Source organism: Henckelia pumila, chromosome 4 (genome assembly GCF_033568475.1).
Source record: "Henckelia pumila isolate YLH828 chromosome 4, ASM3356847v2, whole genome shotgun sequence".
NCBI classification, from domain to species: Eukaryota; Viridiplantae; Streptophyta; class Magnoliopsida; order Lamiales; family Gesneriaceae; genus Henckelia; species Henckelia pumila.
In genome coordinates this window covers 165032856-165042849 of record NC_133123.1, presented here as the reverse complement: position 1 = coordinate 165042849, position 9994 = coordinate 165032856, and the positions used below count along the sequence as shown (strand labels likewise).

General features: G+C 34.8%; 1 long non-coding RNA gene across 3 annotated transcripts; it reads left to right on the top strand.

The window, feature by feature from the left end:
- Positions 1–2701: 2701 nt before the first annotated feature.
- Positions 2702–9563, top strand: LOC140863183 (uncharacterized). 3 transcript variants are annotated; one of them, XR_012143857.1, is made up of 5 exons: positions 2702–4214; positions 4306–4447; positions 4808–5101; positions 6945–7009; positions 9313–9563. It is a non-coding gene; the product is annotated as an uncharacterized lncRNA (long non-coding RNA). The 3 variants fall into 3 exon arrangements; XR_012143855.1 differs by lacking the exon at positions 4808–5101; XR_012143856.1 differs by lacking the exons at positions 4808–5101; positions 9313–9563 and adding an exon at positions 7352–7597.
- Positions 9564–9994: the final 431 nt, after the last annotated feature.

The window sequence follows — 9994 nt, the reverse complement described above, 5'->3', positions numbered from 1 at the left end:
ACGATGTCTGCTTTTACCTTTTGATTCAAAATCTCCAATTCTGTATACGCGACAAAAAGAGTTTATAACAAAATCCATACAACCACTAAAACAAATGCTCAAGGTAAAACTCTTTACTGCTCTTTGTCTAACTCTTCGACGAACAAATTCTGCTAACTCTGGGCTCAACCAACTTCAAACGAATCTTTACGAAAGAAAAATAAGTTCAACAACGACAATCAAACCCAACTGCCAATGGTTCGAAAATTCAAACGAATCAAAATCCCAAAACTCAAACCGGCGGCATAACGGCTATATTTTGATCAAACCGGAAACACAGACAACAGTATAATATCGAAATCAATTCAAACCAATACCAAAACAACAATATTGATTCAAATCCAACACATCACAAAACTCCACTTTTTGAAATAGGCTTCCAAAAATCATAACAATTCCGAACGACGCTCTTTTTAAAAACCGACTCAGAATAACGATAAGAACTAGATCAAGAACATTATAACCAAAACTCATTCGATTCTAACAACATTCGAAAATTGAATTATAACTGATCGGAGAAATACTTACGATAGAATGAAGCTCTCGCTCCCGGGATCACGAATCTGCCTTTGAAATTAAATTCTAACAGACGGATCGACCGAAAACAAAATAAAAAAAATCTTGAAGAAGCGTTTCTCTCTTCTACAATGGTGGATGGCGTGTTGGAGGAGGAGGAGGAGTGAAGAAGACCAAGTCAAGACTCAAGATAATATATAAAATCTCAATTTTGCACTTTAGTCCTTGAAATTTCTGAAAATTGCAAAATAGACTCTGATCAAAATCAAATTGGCTCTTGAATTCTATAATCTCCGATTATCTCAAATAAACTTTATTAAGATAAATTTGGGGCGTTACACAGGAAAATAGAAAATACAACACTCTTGTGGCTCCGTGAATAGTCTTTGTTAGATATAAATGATCATATTATCATATTATATTAAGCTTAAGTATGGGAATGATGTATTGTACTGTTCAAAAGTATCCATTGCAGTTTTCTATTAAATTCATAGTGTAATATAATCTATAAAGTAAGATTATCAGGTTTTCTGTATGAATGTCTTTTGGAGATATTATCGATGATTCGGTGTAGGTGACTGTTAACCTACTAGACCTTTAGCCTTCTGCTTTTCTTGCCTATAAAAACTTCAACACGCAGCAAAGTAAATCAGTTCAAGCAAAATATCAAAATTCAAATATCAGTATGGATGAATTAGAGTGCGAGATAAGGAAAAACAGATATAGAAACAGAGTGATAGCAAGAGGGATGCGTATATGGTTTTTATTGGAGACAATTCATTGCAACCTTCCTTCGGGCTTAGCTCTCATGGGGCCCCGTTATGCTGAGGGATTGTTTCGATGCAAACTTCTCTTGAGAACTCAGAGCACTCGTGACGTGCTAAAGCCTGCTGCAGTGAGACTCTTGATGCTTTTAGCAGAGAGAGATGAGATGCAGATCATCTTCTTTGAGGATGATGTCTGCAATGGTCAAGGCGCACTCACTCGTTGAGTGGAGTCATGAAATGAGAAGCAGAATAGAAGCAGCTCGCTTAGCATATCGTCAGGCTCAGTAGATTTTGAGGGAATGTGATGTAAAAAAAAATGTGCATGCGCATGATAGTTTTAATCATGTTTTATGCAATGAAGTGCATTGTTACCCCCAAAATTATGCTTATCTTATTCTAATTCTATTAAACCAAGTATGTTTCGAAAGTAAAAATAACTTAGCGTCTGGTAATGGTTTAGTGAAGATGTCGGCTGCCTGTTGATCAGTAGATATATATATCATTTGAATCTCTTTCTTCAGCACAATGCTCTCTTATGAAGTGATGTCGTACGTCAATGTGCTTTGTTCTTGAGTGCATTATGGGATTTTGTGTGGCACCTAAAATCTAATCTATTAAATCACATGCATTAAATTTAACAAATATTAGGAATGCTACTTTTAGGTTTAATTGATTTAAATTCTTTATGTGAATTATGTGTTAATAAAATATTTTTATTGTACTAACTCTTTAATTAATATTTTTAATTGTTTATGTTTATTTGTCAAAATGATTTTTATTGTGCAACTTAATTGTTTTAATATTTTAAAAGTTTAAGCATGCAAATTTAAATGATTTTAATTATTTAGTTTATTCATTTAAAAGATTTTAACTATTAAGCTTATTTGTTTAAATATTTTTGAGTGTCCAACTTATTTATTTTAAATAACCTAAGTTTAGCGGTTAGTTATTTTAAATTATTTTAAATGACTAGATTATTTATTTAAATAATTTTTAATTGTCTAAATCATTTTAAAGGTTTTTATTTCTTCTTGTGTATTTATTTAAATTGTTTTTAAATGTTAGTCTAGCCTGTTTAAATTATTTTTATCGCCATGCTTGTTGTTTAAATATTTTAATCGTTGCTGCGACATCAAAATATTTAAGGTATTGATTTTTAATTCTAGGATAACATTTTCAATTCCGAACTAGTAAAATCCAATTTAATATTTTAAATTAAAATTTCAAGCTTATATTTAATTTAGTGCAATTAAATTCATAAATCCTGTTGAGTTAAGTTAGCATTTTCTTTTATTATTATTAGTGTGTAGTATTTTATTTATATATATGTACAACCCTCACTCTCCCAATTTAATATATATCCCTAATCCCAAAATTTCACACCCATTTCTCACGCCTCCAACACCCACACACACACACGATTCCTCTCCTTTCTCTCCAAGCTCACGTCGACGCAATCTTCTTCTCCTCCATAGAGCCGCCGCAGCAGCTTCATTTTTCTTCTCCGACGAAGCTTCTTTTCGGCGAGCTGAAGGAGTTGGTGCCACCATTTCTTGGCAGCTCGGTTTCAGCAATTCCAGCCCTTCGATTCGGCCATAGCTCATTGAGCTTTTGGGTTCTTAGATTTTTGGTAGCTAAGGCAAGATTATGGGTTCCTTTCTCACCTTGTAGATTTATATGTAGTGTGTTTAAATTGTGTTTACTCATTTCACGTTTTTCTCTAAAGATTTTGCCCTGTTTATTTTCAAAAATGGCATTTGGAATCTTAGCCAAGTTTACGCATGATCTTTATGTTTAATGTTGAGAATGGAAATGGTTTATGAGTTTGGAATGGTGTTTTATGGATGCCCAAGAGATTGAAATTTTTCAGAAATGGATTTCTTGCACTGTTGCATTTGAAATTTGTGTGTTGTGCTTGGTGCTTGGATGGTGAGTTAGGAGATACCATGGGTGAGAATGTAGCTCACATGATAGTGCTTAGGATGACTTGAAGTTAACTTGTGGGATAGTGTTGAGGCTAGATAGCAAATTGGAGAAGAAGAAATGGTTGAGTTGGGCATAGACTGTTTCGGTTTTGGGGGAAGAAAGGGGTGCGGGTGTTCGAGCTACGATAGTCTTGTTAAGGGCTGGTTTTAGAGGTTTAGTGGGTCTAAGAAGTGGTCATGGTCATGGTCATGGTCATGGTTTATAAGTCTGGAGCATGGGAATCCATGCACTACAACAAAAATGGTCATTGACAACACTTGAAAGACAATACTTTTTACAAAAAACATTGTAAAAAAAATATACACAACACTTTTAAGCAAAAGCGTTGTTTTTGTTTTTATAATTTTCAAAAACACAACGCTTTTTAACAAGGGTTGTAGATGAGCGTTCTTTTTTATATCTTGTACAACCCTTTGTTTAAAGGGTTGTGGATGAGCGTTCTTTTTTATATCTTCTACAACGCTTTGTTTAAAAGCGCAAAGTGAAGAAATAAAACCCAAATTGTTATCGGCCCTTTTCACTCATCGTGGATAACCCTACAAGCGCGATTGAAGATTTAAAAGAGCAGAACCTTCGATTTTTTTGGTTCTTAGATTTCTCATCTGGAATCACGACGGCGACGATGCTGCTTTGCCTGTGTACTGCTAGACGGTGGCGGATGCTTTTCTGGCCAAAATGAAATCAAAGAACTAGCTGGCCTCTTCCGCCGCAGCAACGCCTGTTTCGAGGAAGCGTTAGAGGTAATAGGTCGATCCAATACTACTTTCGTCATCGTTCTCACACGTTGCGCAAAACCAGAGTGCGAATGATCGTTGCAGTAGTACTGGTTTCCAATTTCTACTTGAAGACATCACGCTTCAGATTCACCAGCAACGAATGGAAATGGATCAATTTATCTCCCATCACGTATGTTTACATATAAATATATATATCACGACCGTACGTCTCTTTATCTTGTTTTTCGAATTTACCTGTGATCTCAAAAACGAAAACGCAGGCGGATAAAGTGAGGATGGAAATGTAAGAAAGACAGAGGAGATTCTCCCGGAGATTGGCGGCGGAGGTGAAAGAAAACATATTGACGACAATGAAAGCAAAAGAAGAGGAACTGGAAAAGATGGGGAAGAAAGACATAGGAGGTTACCCATTAGCAATTAAGCCTTTCGATTTACATATTTTTTGTGGATTCTTTGAAACGAATTGAAAGGGTTAATCTTGTACGGACATGCTGTGAATTTAGTTGAGCTTATGATTTGATCTGTTTTCTGGAGCCGATTCAAAGCTTTTCCAGCTCTTTCATTTCGGGTTTTTAGTATCTTTTTGTGCAAGAAAAGAAGTATATTCCACTGTTTTGAATCTTGGTGTTATGTTCTCCTTTAGCTTCAACCTGGCTGCAACTACTAGCCATTAACACCTTTTTATAAGACTAAATTCATTGCAAAACAATATTGCTTTATATGCTTATTTCTTGTTTATTATTAATTTATTTTGGTTTTAAGTCTCTGGGCTGTGTAGAAGCTCAAAAACTGCCCAAAGCCAGGTCTCAGTCGGGATGGGGCTGCTTGCTAGATCCACAGTGTTGCTTCTTACCTTAATTTGGGTACCTGTGTTGCCTTTGGAAAATGTGATATAGAAAATTCTATTTTCGTTTTTATGTACGAGATAGAAAAGGTTGTTGAGATCAATCTCTAGTGCCCAGTTCAACTTGGATGTTAAAGGTGGCTGGCACTTTAATCTAAGGTCGATCGATCCCCATGGCTCTTGAATTCCAACTCCAAATATGGGATTTCTACGTACGTTTATTCATTTGTGTGTTGAGTTTATAATTAATTCTTAGTTATTGTTTCTTTAATAATTAGCTTTGATTAATGAATATATATATATATATATGGTATTAAATTACTGGGCTATCACTATTTCAAGGAACTTTGTACCCAGAGCATCATCTTCTCTAGCTGATCCTGCTACTGCACCATGGTAAAACTATAAACCTAATTATGTTTGAGACATGTACACAAGCTAAGGATCATTAAATTTCATGCATAAACATTTGGTTGAATATGGAAAAATTATGGGTATGTACTCGACAAGATTTGACTAAAAATATATTATTTTGTCATTTCAGTCAAAATATATACAATACAGCAGCTCTTGCCTGCTTCTCGCTGGTTTAACTAAAAGTCAACTAATGTTTTTAACTTGTGTTGTTGTGTATATACACATAAATGTTGCGGTTCCTTCAAATTAATTCCTTTACTTCCAGGCTCCACCACAGCAGCATCCCTACAGGTCTATGGTTTTTGGGTGTTTGTTTCGGAGTTTTACGTGGTTTTCTTGATGATTTGTGATATGTGCTTTGAAGGGGGTCGATTTTGCTGTTTCAAGATTTCATTTTTTTTTTCTGGGGTGGTGTTTAGCTTCTGATTTACTGTGTTTCATTCGTATTCCAGAAACAGGAGAGAGTTTGGGTGAAATTAATTTTTGTTTAAAAAATGTGAATTTTGACTTAAGAAAATATGAATAGAGACAAGCTCCTATTTTCCATCACTGGATGTGAATTTAGGAATTATTTAGCTGGCTATATGTTGAGAATGTGTATATATGTGTGTCGATGTAGATGTTGGAATTGTAGTACATACTCGAAATCTTGAAATATTATGCACTTTTTTAGCGGAGTCTAGAGAAATAATTTTTAGGTATGTAAAGGTAATTTTTTACATAAATTAGTAAGTATGCGTTATGTTGTGTACCTTGGTTTAGTAAGTATGCGTTATTTTTCATTTACGAGAGGGGTTTAATTTACAGTTCAATGTTTTGCCCAAAATTTCCAGAAAGTGGCAACGTGTAGTTAGTGACATATAATGTTATTTGTATTTCATGGTTTCTATAAAATCTCAAGTAGGTGACAATAATGTCTAGTGACCATAAGTTTGTTCACGCTTTTCGGCTGCTTCTTTTGTGTGAATTTTCTGGAAAGCCACCTTGTTTTCCAATTAAAGTTTATGTGTGTGACATGTACATTTTTCTTCAAGCACTCGAACTATTTTACAGTATTTTCCATTCCCATTGAACCACATTTTTACTGCTCCTTTGTGTTTCTGATCCAGCTAACTATTTTCCAAATCTTCTGCTTTCTCGATTACCTTACAAGTTCATCTCATGTTCCATCTCTTGGGTTTTACCAATATATTTGTATGGATCATCTGTTTAACTTCATATTTAATGCATAAGTTGAATGTGCATTTCGGTTTTCTGACTTAGATCTTAGTTCCTATTGCTCACTTACTATTATCACACACTTTATGTATCTTCATATGCTAAGGGAAATGTAGATCAGGGCATGCTTTAATAGAAATAAATGTTTGTCTGGGGTGGTATTATTTGCTGTGATTTCAAATGTGAAGACGAACATAGCTTAATCTTTTAGGGATAACACTAAATGATAATAGCTCTGTTGAAATTTGCACGTTGAATCCATACAGTCCACACAGACATCTACCTTTACTTGGCTCTCAAAATTAATTGAGTTTTGTGTGCGTACTGCCTAAACATAAGTAGATATGTAATGCCAATGCATAAAATTAACAATACAAAATCATATATCTGTAAATAATGGGATTCACCCTTCTCTGACAGCTAAGGCAATGGAAGCTCAGTCGGAAGCACTTAATCAGCATACAAGCGACGAACTTGAAGGAAAGGTAGCTCTTTTCTACTATTGTTTGAGATACAACTTACTTTTTTCCCTTACTCCATTATTTTCTAGTGCTAATTTTATGATCAACATGGAAATGTAAATTGTCTATATATTGTGTTTTGATCATTTAAATCATTGAACCGTCCAAATATAAATGTCACAAGGGCACAAGGCAGTCTTTTCATGTGCAACCTATGTGCATTTCTCAAAAAGATCATAACTGATTGCCTTGGATCAATAGTCTGTCCTCCCTAATCTTTTCTGTCTTTGTTAGTTGTAGAACCAGGATACGAGTGTGTTTTCTTTTACTTTACGATTTCTTTTTCAGAGTAGAATTTTTTTTCAGACGAACTTGGATTTTTCTGCCTTTGAATAAATGCTCTGTGAAGCAGAAGGGAGAGCTTCCAGTAGAGAGGACACCTATTAGCACGAGCTTTGCATTCAAGTTTCAATTCGAAATATTGCTATTTTTCTGCCTTTTACTAATTTTTTTCCTAGTGTTCATTTAGTTAGAATTCAATTATTTGTTATATTTGAATGATTTATAATATAAAAAAATTTGTATATTAAATTTAATTGTTGAACATTTTGAATTTTGAGTGATTTATAATATCTAAAATTTATAAATTAAATTTTAATTATTTTGTTTTTTATTTTGAAAAAGACAACGCTTTTTAAATGTTGTCGTAGGGGGTTTAAAGTGTTGTCTTTGCAAAACACAACCCTTTTAAAACATTGTGAAAAAGCGTTGTTAAAAGTAATATTGTAAAAAGTTAGCACAAAAACTAGACAAAAAAAGCGTTGTCTTTACGTAAAGACAACGCTTTTTACGCGTTGTCTTTGCTAAAAAAAACGTTCGAAAAAAGACAACGCTTTTTCTGCGTTGTCTATGAGCTGCATCTTTTACAACAGTGGCTACAACAACACTTTTTCAGCCACATACACAACGCATGAAAAGCGTTGTTTATGACCTTTTTTCTTGTAGTGATGGTTAAAGGTCTTGGAAAGAAGGTGAGATAGAATTAGTATGAGCAGAATTTTGGTTGTGTTGTAGCTGCCCGGAAATGGATGTTTAAAACATGGTTGGAATCATGTTTTAGTGAGGGGCTCGGGCCTGGTCGTATTCTAGGATGTTGGGGAATTGGCGTTTCAAGCGGAATTTCAATCGGTTGAGTTTTTCCTTAAGTTCTAGGCTTTTGTTTAATGAGGTGCAAAATTTTCTTACGGTCTAAGGTTGCTGTCTGGAATTGTATAACTAAAGCAGGGTTTATAGTGGAATTTTGTTATGGGCTCGGGTATGGAACTTGTCTTATATGTCGGGAATATGTCGGTTGAAGCAGAAATCAATTAGGTTAAGTTTTGGTCGAGTTCTAAGCATTGAAAGAAATAGGTGCAGAATTTTAGACTTGTGAGCTGCTGTCTGGAATTTAATTTTCATAAAATGGTTTGGATAGGAATAATACCCCGAAGATGACATCCTTATTTAGTCCCAAGTGTCACGGAGTCGTGGTTTCAAGCGAAACTCTATTTGAATAATATTTGAGTGAGTTATAGGTTTTACGGGCGAACCGCTCAAATTGTCCTAAGCGCAAATCTATGGATTAGACTCCTATCCTTGGTCTGTCTCCTAAATCACCATTCCGGTCATCCACATTTGAGTCTCTTGCATGATCATTGAGTAAATATTTTCAAGTACATTACATCTACATATGGATGCTAAGTTCTTATATCAAGGCAAGAAAGAAAGTATGAAAGAAAATATTTTTATGAACGAAGTGAGATGATTGTGACTATATTTATGACGTGTATGGACGGGCTGGGAGATGTTCTAGCTTCCCATCCCACCTGATGTGTATGGACGGGCTGAGAGACGTCTTGGATTCTCTTACCAAATTTATGGGTTTGGATGGGCTGGAAGAAATCTTGGCTTCCCTTACCAAGTATGGCCAAGACGAGTTGAAAGATATCCTGACTTCCTTGCGGCATAGTGCACTGAAGCCATGATCATGATCGAAACCAGAGTCACAATTCAAGGATCTAAGTTCACAGTTACAGTTCAAATATTTATGACTATGTTTCAGTATAGTTTATTCAGTTACAGTTATTATATTCGACTTAGATATGCATATGTTTAATTTATATTCACTTATTTTGTTTATAAATCAATTATTTAAATTAAGGGGCACAAACAAAAGTATTTTTAGTATAAGCTATTTTTAATCTCTGTGTGCATGTATTTATGTAGTACTCGTTATTTTTCCCATATTCTTGTTGGGCCCTTAGGCTCACTATATCTACTTGGCGCAGGTTTAGGTTATCATTGAGATTGCGGGGTAGGACTATCGAGTGGACTGTGATGCGGGCACGGCACATCCCTCTTTACATGCCAGTCTTTCGCAAAAGTTTATTTTAGCATTTTAAAGTCCTTCATCTTGTTAATTTAGTAATGTAAATGTAAAGATAATATTCTTTGGAATTGTTTGTGGGCACTTATGTATCAAATTGTTTAACTTTTGGATAGTTTGGAGTGTCAATCTCTTTCTCAGGTTTTCGTTATTTTCTATTCTCGGTCTAGTTTATTTAGTGTTGTTGTTTGCATTTTAAATTTGTTGTCTGTGACAGGCGGATTTGAATATAAATAGAGAGGTCATGCCGAAAATTTTTGAAAACCCGTATTTTTATTTAGTTTAATTTAAAGTAGAACTAGGGTCGTTTCATTTTGAGTGATTGCAATTGCACTAGTGTTATCACAAAAGATGGGGGCTTCACTTGACTGTATTCCATAATCTCAAAGCTGTTGTTGCATCCACATTATTTGTGCACAGCAACTGCCAGCTGCTAAGTTTTCTTCTTCGGCTGTAGAAGTGGCAATTGATGTTTGCTTCTTGCTAAACCATGAAATAAGTCTATCTTCCCGAAATTGACATGATCCGCTAGTGCTTTTCCTATCAATCTTGCATCCTACGTAATCTGCATCTGAATAACCAAC